At 36.4% G+C, this 13519-nt stretch overlaps 1 long non-coding RNA gene across 1 annotated transcript in view; it reads left to right on the forward strand.

Annotated features, from left to right (window-relative positions):
* Positions 1 to 12820, forward strand: part of LOC140605465 (uncharacterized) — a 34704-nt gene extending 21884 nt beyond the window's left edge. The window contains exons 3-6 of the long non-coding RNA XR_012008114.1: positions 2304 to 2439; positions 9206 to 9304; positions 11862 to 12007; positions 12334 to 12820. This is a non-coding gene — a long non-coding RNA (uncharacterized lncRNA). The remainder of the gene's footprint in view (positions 1 to 2303; positions 2440 to 9205; positions 9305 to 11861; positions 12008 to 12333) is intronic.
* Positions 12821 to 13519: the final 699 nt, after the last annotated feature.

The following is a 13519-nucleotide window of genomic DNA, read 5'->3' on the forward strand; positions in this document are numbered from 1 at the left end:
TGGTTCATTTTTGTTTCTTGAACGAGCAAACCTTGTTTCTGACTTGGGCTCTCATAGTTGTTATGATCTTGGCCATTGGCTGGTGCTTCTCCTTATTCAGGCATAATGTCAAAGCTCACAAGGGCTTCCCAGATAATCTAGATGGTACACTCTCTCCCTTTAGCCTAGTTAATTTTCTTCATACCATCCTGTCAGTCTCTGAAATTCTTATTTCTGTGTTTATGTCTTGAGATTTGCTTCTTCCAGCAGAATATAAGTTCCTTGAAGACAGGGATTCCATTCACCACTAAACTCCTAATGCTCAGACTAGTAGCTGTTAAATGTTAGGGGCTTCAACACTTTGACCGATTGATATCAGAAATGAAGTCTAAGAGTGAATTAAAAAGACACCTTTGATTGTATAAGAAAAGAATTTTAAAAGAAGTCTAAGAAACATAACTGCATATCTCTTCCTAAATAGTATGTCATTTTATAACATTCATAATATAAATGGTTCTTTAAAATGTTACCCATGCCAGATTTTTTATCTACATTCTTCATCATTATAATCTTTAATAATACTACTTAACAAGCATAGCATGTTCCAGCTTCAAACTGCTTTATAAATGATAACTGACGTTAATTAATTAGTCATTATCAATTGATTTGTTGAATTAATCTCATTTCTAAAATTTCATTTTTATTAAAGATAATTAAGAAGGTGTCCAAACAGGATCTCAGGCCATATCTAATCATATCTCCTGTGCATATATTGTGTCTCAGTAAGAAATGGAAAATTCTTTTTTTCTGTGTATTTCTAAATTAGTACAGTTAAAATGACCTTCAGCTAACACCTAATTTATTCATAGTCTCTCACTTTTCTTTCTAGATCTCAAAAATCTTTAAAAATGTCCTATGATAATACATTTTCTTATCATAGTCTAAAAAGCTCACAGGTGATCAGAATAAATTCACTATTTCACATCCTTCTTGTCTTTCAGTATATCTTAAATATTTATTTTTATTAATAATGTTTGGAAAGCATTTCTGTGTTTTATCACCGTATATTTTATCTTCAGATTTAGGATATTTACAATTAACCAAAAAATCTATCTCAATTTTAAGTTTTATATATTATGCTACACAAAGAACTTCTAACCCCCAGCAACAAAATATCAACAAAGTATGAAAGAACGGTTCTCTTCTTTTCACTGGTATTTCCATAAGTATTTAATGCTTTCACGTTCTTCATTAAGAGAGGTGAGAAGATACTTTAAACACTGTAAAACCCAGTTTAAACATCTGTTTTATATCACTTTAGTAGTATGAATTATAGAAAAATAATAACACTCCCTGAATGGCAGTTTTAAAACTCTCAGTATTTGTATTTTCTATCTTATCTCTGTCAGTAATAGCAAAACTGAATCAAATTTGAACTATTCTATGGAGATCTCTAGCCAATATACCTAAAATAACAAAATGTCATAAATGACTTGGCTTATCCAAAAACAAAAAAAAAGTATAAAAAATATTTTCCGACTTTTACTCCTTTTAAAAAATCTAGCTTTAAATTTGTTGTCTTATCATTTCTACATGTGGGTGACCATATTTACAGTACAGTTTTAAGTGACTTTGATGTAGGTACTCCCCCCATCATCTGCTTTTATAATCTTATTCACACAAAGTACAACCAAACAAAAACAAAAAAAAAATTACAGTTTCATGCTAGTGTATTAAACAATATTTCTGGTTTGAATGTAGGTTCATTAAATATAATTTTGAGGTACCTATTCAAAACAATTGAAACCGGCCTAGATGAATGATTGAATATATTTTTATCTTTACTTTGTTATGACGGGGGGAAGATGACTATAAAAAGTGTTAGGGCTTTTTCTCTGCATATGGCACATCGCATATATAAATAATATGTATTTGTATCCTTTTCCTGTTTGGTCTCCATTTAAATTAGGTATACTATGTTTATAGGATTAACCATATAATTTTGACCATATGGTAATTTGTTTTAGTGGCAATGTGAATTGATACATTAAGGGAGTTACTAGGGTAGAAAACATTATTAATTCTATTATGATAATTTACTATATAGCAGCAACAGTATATATTAGTTTCCTAGGGCTGCTATAACAAAGAGCCACGAACTGAAGCATTGGAAACAACAAAAATTTATTCTTTTACAATTCTAAAATCAAGGCAGAGGTAGGGCTGGTGCCAGCTGGAGGCCCTGAGGGAAGATCTGTTCCATACCTCTGTCCTAGTTTCTGGTGGTTGACAGAAATTTTTGGTGTTCCTTGCCTTCCTTACAGATGCATCCATCCAATCTCCACCTCCATGTTTTCATGTTCAAATTTCCCATTTCTTAAAGGAGCATCTTTCATACTGGTGTAGAGCCTGAGCTAATCCATTTTGAATTGATCACATCTGCAAAAATCCTAACTCCAGGTAAGGTTACACACTGAGGTTTGGGTGGATGTGAATTTAGGGAGGAGGGCACTATTCAACCCAGTACTGTCCATCTTCTGTCCTCCCCAACTCAAATCCTTTCCATGTGCAAAATACACTCACCCAATTCCAACATCTCCAGGTCTTTTTTAAAATTTATTTATTTATTTATTTATTTATTCATTCATTCATTCATCCATTCATTCATTCATGAGAGACAGAGAGAGAGGCCGAGACATAGGCAGAGGGAGAAGCAGGCTCCCTTCAGGGAGCTCTATGTGGGAGTCGATCCTAGGACTCTAGGATCACGACCTGAGCCAAAGGCTGACACTCAACCACTGAGCCACCCAGGCATCCCAACATCTCCAGAAGTCTTAACCCATTCAAGAATGAACTCTAAATCTGAAATCTCATCTAAATATCAATTCAAGAATATCCCAAATCTATTTTTTTAAATATTATTCATTTATTCATGAGAGATACAGAGAGAGAGAGAGGCAGAGACATAGGCAGAGGGAGAAGCAGGCTCCATGCAGGGAGCCTGATGTGGGACTCGATCCCGAGACCCTGGATCACACCCTGGGCCGAAGGCGTGCTAAACCGCTGAGCCACCCAGGGATCCCCTCTTCCAAATCTTATTATCTAAATCAGTTATGAGTCTCAGCATATTGTCCATTCTAGGACAAAATTTCTTTTTATCCAGTGATCAATAAAACAAAACAAAACAAAACAAACAAACAAAAAAAAAACAACCCAGTTATATGCTCCCAAAATACAGTGATGGAACAGAAATGGAATATATATTCCCATTCCAAAAGGGGGAAGATGAAAAAAAGGTGGGGGGATTACTGGTCTAAAGCAAGTTTAGAACCTATCACTGCAAATTCCTTAGAGTCCTCTCCTGTGGCTGAAGCTCTGTCCTGTAAGGCTTCTGGGACACTCCACTGTCTTGACCCTCCAGGGCAGCAGACTTGTCCTTTCTGTCCTCAAAATCCTTGTCTCTACTCTCAGCATAATTCTTCCTTCATTTTGTCCCATTTCTCCCCTTTTCAGTCTAGGCTAGAAGTGTCAGTATAAAATTCTCAAAAGCCTTACTATTGCCCTTCTGTGACTATCAAGGGTATCCATACCATTAAATATGAGGGTTCTCCACAGATCTCTTCTGGATAATCCCATGTCTATTCCTGGCTTCTGTTGAGATGGTTGTTGGATCCATAAATTACATCCTAATCTGTTTAGCAAAGATTGCCCAGCTACACTCTCGGGCTTGTTTCCAAGGCAGGCTACCTAGAAAGGCTGAGAAATATCCAAGTCATCAAGTGTGACTCCTTTGTGTTTAACAGCTTCTTCCTCTCACATTTCATCGTAAACAGCAAAGAGAAATCAGGTTTCAGTTTTTGCACATTGCTTGGATAGCTCCTCAGCTAAATATCCAAGTTTATTATTTACAAGATCTACTTTCCACTCAACAGACGTTAATTCAGTCATAATTTCTATCATTTTAAAACATGGATCCGGGTCCGTGGGTGGCTCAGCTGGTTAATCACCCAACTCTTGATCTCAGTAGAGGTCTTAATCTCAGGGTTGTGGGTTCAAGTCCTGTATTGGTCTCCATACTGGGCGTAGAATCTACTTACAAAATGGAAAAACAAACAAGGATCATCTTATTCCAATGTCCAATAATATGTTTCTCATTTGTGTCTGAGACTTTACCAGAAGTACTTTAACATATTTCTAGCAGTATCCTGTTCATGATAATATGTTTCCCTAAGATAATAGACATGTTCTCTCTGTTTTAACTTCTTTTTGAAACCTCACCAGAATTGCCATTAATATCCATTATTTCTATAAACAGTCTCTTCAAGGAAGCTTGGATTTTTCTATCCTGAGCATCAAAATTCTTCTAGCCTCTGCCTATTACCCAATTTCAAAGCCACTTCCACATTTTTCCGTAGTTGTTACCGTAGTGCCCAGGGCCCGGTACCAGTATCTGTATTAGTTTTCAAGAGCTGCTATAGAACAGATCCCAACAAACCAGGGGGTTTAAAACAATAGAAATATTTTCTGTCACAGTTAGGAGGGTAAAGTCTAAAATCAAGGTATCAGCAGGGTTGGTTCCATTGAAGACCCTGAAGAGGAATCTACTCTATGCCTCTTTCCTAGCTTCTGGAAGTTGCCAGAAATCCTTGGTGTTCCTTGCCTTGTAGATGCACCACTTCAATCTCCATCTTTTATCATCATATGGTGTTTGCCCTCTGCGTCTCTATGTCTGTTTTTCTCTCTTTCTATAAGGGAATCTACTTTTCATAATTTGAGAAGGGCACACTATTCAACCCAGTATAGCATATTGTTCAAAGATTTTATTTATTTATTCACGAGAGACACACACAGACAGAGACACAGGCAGAGGGAGAAGCAGGCTTCCTGCGGGGAGCCCAATGCGGGACTGGATCCCAGGACGCCGGGGTCATGCCCTGAGCCAAAGGCTGACACTCAACCACTGAGCCACCCAGGTGCTCCCCAGTACACCATATTTTAAGGAAATGAGTAAACCTGATAAGGTGGCCTATTAACTGAATAACTGAAAGGTTAATTATCATGTAAACCCAATATTTGGAACTGTAATTCCTTGAATTTGAAGAAACTCAGAAAAAAATGACATAAAATAATTTGGTACCTGCAGTTTTTATAAAATAAACAAAACTATCATTAAAATATGAATGCCACTGTTTTACTAACAGAAATGACTACTATTACTAGTGATCATACATTAAAAAATCTAATATTAAAATGTAATTATTAAATTTGAATTGATCAGTAACTTACTTTTGAATATTACAAGTTTTGTCCTATGTAAGCCTCATTCCCCCTCCCTAACCCACATAAATTTTATTTAATCCATGTTAACAGATACAGAAATTAAAGGAACAAAGATTCATTTACTTGATTCACATGGGAGTAAGGAGACAGATCTGCTTGATGGCATGCTTTAGCATGCTAAACATGTTTATTTTGCTACCATCTTCTTCAAAAAGTTTTGCTATTTGCTATTTCTTTAGTTATCAAATCTTTCTTCTAGTCCCGGATAAAGTTTATCATCATAAATTCCTTTATGATTCCTATAACTTGAAGGTAGTCTTGCCTAAGATCTACTGGAGAAAGCATAGTGAATATTGATCACATGCAAATTTATTTCATGAAATACTGATGGAGATCATATACTATCTATATGCTGATACAGAAGTTTGGATCTATGCAGGCTTACAATTATGGTTTTTATCAAAGAAATTATTTAAAAGTCAGTCAGTCTCATAGTCACTGTGTATTAAAAAAGGAACCAGGCTTTGGGCAAAGAAGAATGTTCATCAAAATTGAAAGTAAGATTCATGTCATTATTAGTGTTTTCCTTGGGGCCATGGTGCTACTTACTGCAGTGTCTTCCGCCCGTTCTTTATTGTGTTCTCGGAAAATGGGAGTAAGTGGGGGAGTTGGCCTATGGTGGGGGCTCAGTGGGAGGATAAAAATAGAATTTGTGGATTTATCTCCCAGTCAGAAATTTTCTTTAGTAGCTTAAAATGACTTATGACCGTGGTTATTACATTTATTTTCATGACACCCTTGGGCGACAGTTTGAAATATCATTGTCGCTATTTTTAGAGAGAAAAACCTAAAATTAACAGATTAAATAACTTTGCACAGGGCAAACACATCCTGAAGTGGGAACAATGTTCCCAGAACAGGACTTAAGTCTTCTATTCCGTAAAAGTACAGGAAATCTTTCACCAAAGGCAGAAATCTAGTTCCAGATAGGCCTTTGAAAGTCCTTGAGGCTTCCGATGCAATGTGGTAAGATGGTCAACACAACAGACGGTCTGAACATTTGGATTAAAATCCACTGTCTATCTGGGTTACTTCTTAACCGGTGCATGACTTTATGCAAGTTGTTTAACTTCTCTGAGCCTCAATTTCTACCTAACAATTCTGCTTCACTGTGTTTTAGCGACTGAATGAGGACGTATATACAGGAAAACACTAAGCCTAACAGTTTGGCACATAACAGGCACTGTGGAAACATTCACGTCAGTTCATTACCTCCACACATGCCTCCAGGACACAAGATTGCAAGTCACAGTTAGAAGTCTATTCCTACCTTTAATGACCCTCAGATTAAGTCTCTGGAAAACATTTATTTAACAAGCCTGTTGTTCTCAGCCTGGCATGCTTGAAGTATATTAAAAAGCACCTGTTTGGCTCCTGTAGAAAATCAGGACTGAAGAATGACTAACCTAGTAGGCCAAGCAGAGTCAAGAAATGCCATTAGTGTGTCTTTCACATGGGTGTTTACGTGTGCCCCATAAAGCACACAAGCTATGATGCGAGTCTCAAATATAACAGTCAACAATATGGGAAGGGTAAAAGAAAAGCATAATATAAACATCAGAGCACATCTGTCAGAGAAGTTATGCAGATCCAGAAATTACAACCTGCCTGGTTTTAATCATTTTATTCAACTAAGGGTTGTTTAGTATATTTATTAACCATTTGCAAAATTTCTTCATATAATACTACCATAATTAATACTCCTAAATATTTCATTATGGAAATCTAGGCTCTAGCCTAGTAATCTTAAGACTTGAATCCAGTTTTTAGGTAATGATGATCAGGGACATGTATTTTAAGTATATTTTACCTATTAAGTATATTTTAATTGATTGATCATTCAAACTGTGTTCTTGATGTAAGAGTATAACAAACATTAATTCCTCTCCTACAGAATTATGTTTAATTTTATATGATGGATTTTATAATAACAAAGTCATATTCATCTTGCAGTTTTGAATATTTGAAGCTTCTCTTTAAAATGTTTTTCTACTTGGGACACCTGGGTGGCTCAGCATCTCCCTTTGGCTCAGGTCATGATCCTGGGGTCCTGGGATTGAGTCCCTCATTGGACTCCCCTTAGGGAGCCTGCTTCTCCTTATGTCTGTGTCTCTGCCTCTCTCTGTGTATTTTTCATGAATAAATAAATAAAATATTTTAAAAAATGTTTTCCTACTCTAAAAAGCCTATCAGAATCACATGTCTATCTTGCATACAAAATCTCCTTATTTTTATGTAAACAGACTATGAAATATAACTGACTCTGCTCTGTGATGTTGTCTTAGAATTAAACAACAACAAACAAAAAGACCACACACACACACAAAAAAAAACACCTTTGTAGTTAGATCCAAAAGGAAATATTTTCAGGCAGAGCAGACAGGGAATATACCCTGCAAATTACAGTGAGTTAAAATGCTTTAGTTAAGAGAGGTGTATGCATCCACAGAGCACTCATCAAAAGCTGCCTCTTGGCTTCTTGTCAGGTTTCACCGGATCATCTAGGGATGGTTCTCACCTCAGAGCTTATTTGCAATCTAAGTGTAATATATATTGATTTAAAAACAATTTCAGAGCTGCAATTTTTTTCCAAGGAATCTTAGTTTGTAATTACCCTCTTGTTTCTGGGAATCAAAGTTTGCATATTAAAAAGTAAAAATGTAATTAGCACTAACAAAACTATTATTACAGGTTTATGCCATTCCCAATATTTTCAGAGATCAAATAGATTTAATTTGTCATAAAAAGTACTTCTCTATCCTAATAAAAACAAAAAAAATAAATGCATGTACTTGAATGGAATAAATTATTTCAAAAGAATCCAAAGTTAACTACCACTGTGTTATATTTAGTAAAACCTGTGAATTACATGTTGCTTGTATTCTTGAATTATTTACATGGGTGCCAATGACTTAAAATTTCTGGAAGGCATAATGCTGATGATGACTAGGGCAGATGTGAAGAATAAAAGACCACATCCTATGTCGATCCCATTATATACCTAAGATAGTAGTAGTCTGGCAAAGAAATTGAATGTTAATATGAAAACAGATGGTTGTCACATCTAGTGGCATATAATAAATCTTTATCCATGAATTTAAGCTTTTAGGAACCCATTTATATTTTAAGTATTTATCACCTTTTAAAATAATAAATACCATACACTTACTACCAGTGAAACCTTAATTTAAGGAGATCCGCTGTCTACATCTCAGAAAACATGATTTATGTATTGCCATTAACATGTACACACACACACACACACACACACACTACCCTAAATACCTTCAGGTGCTCTGCTGTCAATAGATGAGCCCAAAGATTTACAGTGTAAGGCAAAAGAGAGGGACAGAATGAGAAGGAGGGCAGAGGGAGAGAGAGAGGAAGGAAAAAAGAAGGAAATCTAGTCCAAATTTTAAAGAGTATCTCTACTGCAATGTGGTTTGCTGTTATAACTTAGAGAGAAAAGTCCATTGTGATAGGTTTGTGAAGTCTATTAAAAAGGGACAGAATTTTCACAGAAAAGCTAATAAAAATGGAAGATGGAGGGAAGCTAAGAAAGGAAAATGAAGATGCTACTAGTAATTTGAATAGAGTTAAAAACAATAACTAGGGTAACATTAGACACTGATGGCAAATGTCTTCCCACAAAGAGGAAAAGTGACATGAAGCAGAGTGTGTGTGTGTGTGTGTGTGTGTGTGTGTGTGTGTGTGTGTTGGGGGTTCTTCGGCCCTGAGAGCTGGAGCTTATTCACATCTCTGGGTGTGCCCTGGGGGTGTGGGAGCATTGAGGACGGGAGAACAGACAGCTGCCCATGAACTGAGACTCTCCATAAGGAGGCAGAACAAGGTTAGCCTAACTGTTCTTGAATGTGCTGTTTTGCAGAAATCCAGAAAACAGAACTTCTGATAAATGGGAATGTTATCCTCCTGGAGCATCCGCATGGGTCCCATATGTACTCATTACTGCAGAGTGTAAACCGATGTGAGTATAGACACAGTAGTTCTTGTTTGACTGACTGGCTTTTCTGTAGCAAAACATCACTTCAGAACCATGCACATGCCTAGGTGCAGAATAGGATTCCTTTGCTTGGCAATCATGGAATTAACCTAAAGAAGCAGGGTCTTTGGAAATATATTTGCTGTCCTCTTGCTCACCAATGACTTCGTTACTTCTTTGGCTTAGTTTGTGTATGAGGGTCTAATTTGGAAGTTTTAATACTACTTCAGAAAATGTTTTGGATAAACCAATTCATTGTTCATGAGTCCCACCCATTAATTCATCTTAATTAAAGATAATGTTTTGAATTTGGCTTATACTTGTATTCTGATCAAAGTAAAATATTGAGGAAAATTTGAATATTCATTCTAAAATGTTTTCTTTTGGAGCTGTCATTCCTCCTCAGTGTCACTGCCACACTCGGAGTCCAGCATTCTGGTGATTAGCGGAGCCAGCTCATGCCTCCCTCCCTAAGATAGGAACCCTTCCCAACTTGAGGGACCCTCTGAACAAACCTATGATGATGCAAACACTTATTACACTGTTTCATCACAACTATGTGTCTCTCAGAAAACCTCACTAAAAAGTGAGCTCTGTCATGCAGCCTTGCATTCTTCTTCATTATATTCCTTGTGATGAGTATAAAACTTGATGGAGCTTTCTGGGTTTTAGGGTTTTTGTTTTTCCTTCAAGTGGGTTCAAGGAGTCAGGTTTTTATTAATTTTATTATGTATTAAATATAAAAATACATCAGAAATGAGTTTACTAAACATGTTGCATCAAATTTAAATTTGAAAAAGACATTTATATGCACTGTTTTCTGAGTATTGATTAGTTTCTAAACTCTTATTAAACTCTTACAATTCTTATATAGCATCTTAAATTCTGAAAATTGAAAACCCTTCATTGGGCACAAAGTATTCAAAGGAATCAAAAAAATTACCTTTTGCCATTAAAGGCAACCTAGTAAACATTATTTTTTCATTTTCTCCTTCTACTAACCCTTTGGTAAATATTAGGACAGAAAAATCTTGTTTTCTTAATCTAGTATGTTCCAAATTAATATCAAACTGATCATCCAGAGATTGAAAGTGACTTTTTTTCTCCCAAATAGATTCTTTGCTAAGATCCTTTTTTTTTTTAATTGCTAGCTTATACCTAAATCATTTATTATTTCTGCAATAAGTGATAGCTCTCAAGAGTTAGTTCCACCAAGACATATTATAACAAAACATCTAATATTCCTGAGAACATTTATATCCACACATCTCTTTTCCACTTTACCTCCATCCTAAATTAGAAGATGAAAATAGAACTTTTGCACTACTAAGCGAAAGGCCAGGTGTGTTTATAGGGGGCTATTTTATATAAAGCAGTTTAAATTTGCATAAAGAAAATGAGGGGGGAAGGACCAAATTACTACTCTTTTTCACCTTAAAAATGTAACTGTATTGGTAGTTCTTTGGTGTCATTGGGGTTTGGTTCTTTGGTCCTTAGTTTGTTTTCTGTTGGTAGCATTTTCCTTCTTTTGGTAATTGCACTACAAACCAATTCTGATGGGAGTTTTGGTAGAGAAATCTAAATTGCACTACTGTGTCAGGCCATAAACATTTTTTTCTGGGATTCCATAATAAGATGGCCTGACTTTGTTAGAACTGCGTCCAAAAGAAAATGTGTCAGATTATGAGAAGTTGAACAAGGCAATGAAAACATGGCATAGTTGAAGAGCTAATGTGGACAATGCTAGTGATTAAGTATTTGAAGTGCACTTGGTGTTTATCTTCTCATGCTAACTTCATATGCAGGAACTGTAATAGGGCCATTTAGTGCCATCATGACATTTCTGCTTATCCAGATTTCATATAAGTTCAATTAATTTCAACAGTATCTAGGTCTTCAAAGACCATATGCTATCTCTAGGGAATGTCTGTGCAATCTACTTGCCAGATGTGAAACCCGGGCTATGAACCAGCAATGTTCTGATTCACAGTTACAGCATTTATGGCCTGATACCACCATCCACATGAAGGAAGAGTGCAGGCCCGCTTCACTCAATGTATGGCGTAAGGGTGTAAGTAGTGCAATCATTTGAATGATCTTATATTATGCTTGCTTAACTATGCCCCACCATCCCCAATGTGCTCTGCCCCACTGTATTTTGTGTGAGAAATCACAAATATCTATTGCAAAGTAGGTACATTTCTCCTTTAAAATGATTTACTGCATTTCTGTAATAACTTCTCCCTACAATGCATATCCCTTACTAGAAAATACAAATAACTTTCATATTGCAAAATACCCAGTTGATATCTATAATGATTCATTTTATGTGTCAACTCTATTGGGTTAAGAGATGCTTGGATAGCTGGTAAGACATTACTTCTAGACGTGTCTGTGAGGGCATTTCTGAAAGGGATTAGCATGTACTTTAGTAGAATAAAGAGACCCGTTCTCTCCCCGGGTGTGTATCCTCCAATCTGCTGATGGCCCAATAGAACAAAAAGGTAAAAAAGGACTGATTCCCTCTTTCTTCTTGAACTAGGGCATCCATCTTCTCCTGTCCTCCAGCATTAGAGTGTGTGGTTCTCAGGCTTCCTGACTCAGACCGAATTATACCACTGGTTTCCTGGTTGTTGTTCTTCACCTTGCTGACCACAGACTGTGGGACTTGTCTGCCTCCACAGCCAGGTGAGCCGACTTCTATTATAAATGTTTTCATATACGTATATACATCCTATTGGTTCTGCATCCCTAATACAATAGTATCTAAAGTTGAAGATATCATAGAGCATTCACACTAGATGGGTTTGTTGTCAAGGAGGAAGTGGCTGGAGAGGACTGTATGTGTGTACTTGTGTTAAAGCAAGAGGCATAGTATACTCAGATCATAATATGAATACAATGTAAGAGGAAACAAAGGTGAAGAAAGGGCTGGCCCAGACATTACCCAGTGCATCCTGTTTAGCACTGCCATTTTCTTGTGCATTTTACTTTTTCATTTCTTTTTCCTATAGACTGTGCCATATATGATGGAAAATCAAATTTTCACCTTCTCTCATCTTAGAAAGACTACAGCAAACTCACTTTACTCCAGTCTTGGATGGAATCAGTTCCCCAATCTAAATCTAGCAATTGTCAAAGGTACACTAAACCATCAGGTAGATTTCATAAGGATTTTTTTTTAAGATTTTATTTATTCATGATAGACATAGATAGAGCGAGAGAGAGTCAGAGACACAGGCAGAGGGAGAAGCAGGCTCCATACTGGGAGCCCGACGTGGGACTTGATTCCAGGACTCCAGGACCGTGCCCTGGGCCGAAGGCAGGAACTAAACCGCTGAGCCACCCAGGGATCCCCTCATAAGGATTTTTAAGCAAAAGAAATCTTGGAATTTCAAATAAAGAGAGCATCCACCTGAATAACCCATAGATGATGGTGTCAATGGCAGTTCTTGGTGGTTTGCTGGTGGTAGGATTTAGAGTAAGTTGTGTTTTTACTACTTGTGGTCTGTTATATATTTTTTAGTTTTATATATGTAAATATTCAATTCAAAAAATCCGACTGATACAGTGATGTCTTTCTTATCGGCCTCAGATTGTTCTTCTTTAAAAAATAATTAGATAAAATGTCATGTAAGACAAATTCTTTGTGAAAACTAAAGATTTCAAGTGCAGAGTGTAGTGAGTGTGGTAAGCCCCTGTCAAGGAATACATCATTTCTAGTTAGCTCTTCCTGGATAAAATGAGTGTAGTGAGGCTTCAGAGAACTCCCTCGTTCTGGAGTACATAGAAATGACTCAGAGGAAATATGTGAAGGGCGACGTGAAAAGAGGGACGGTAACCACAACTTATCAAACCCGTGCCTCTTACAATATTCTCCTCTAGCTAGTATTCTGTTTTATATTCAAATTCAGTCTAAGGTGATTAGTAACACTTAAATTAGAAACTCTTCCTGTGATGACACTGTTAGCTTTGAGAGAAAATTAAGTTTGGAAAAAAGAAGTTTGGTTTGATAAAGCACAGTTGCAAAATATATGTCAGAGTCTGTATGGGTTGATTGCTGGCAGGAAGCAGTATCATAATAATATTTTCATTCAAGTTTTTCATACTGGAAATGCTAATTCATTTATTAAAAAACTAGAGACTTAAAACTCCTACAAATCTTGATTTCAGTTCAGGCTCCCCTCAAATAGAAAATCG

The sequence above is a fragment of the Canis lupus genome, chromosome 15 (assembly GCF_048164855.1).
Source record: "Canis lupus baileyi chromosome 15, mCanLup2.hap1, whole genome shotgun sequence".
Lineage (NCBI taxonomy): Eukaryota > Metazoa > Chordata > Mammalia > Carnivora > Canidae > Canis > Canis lupus.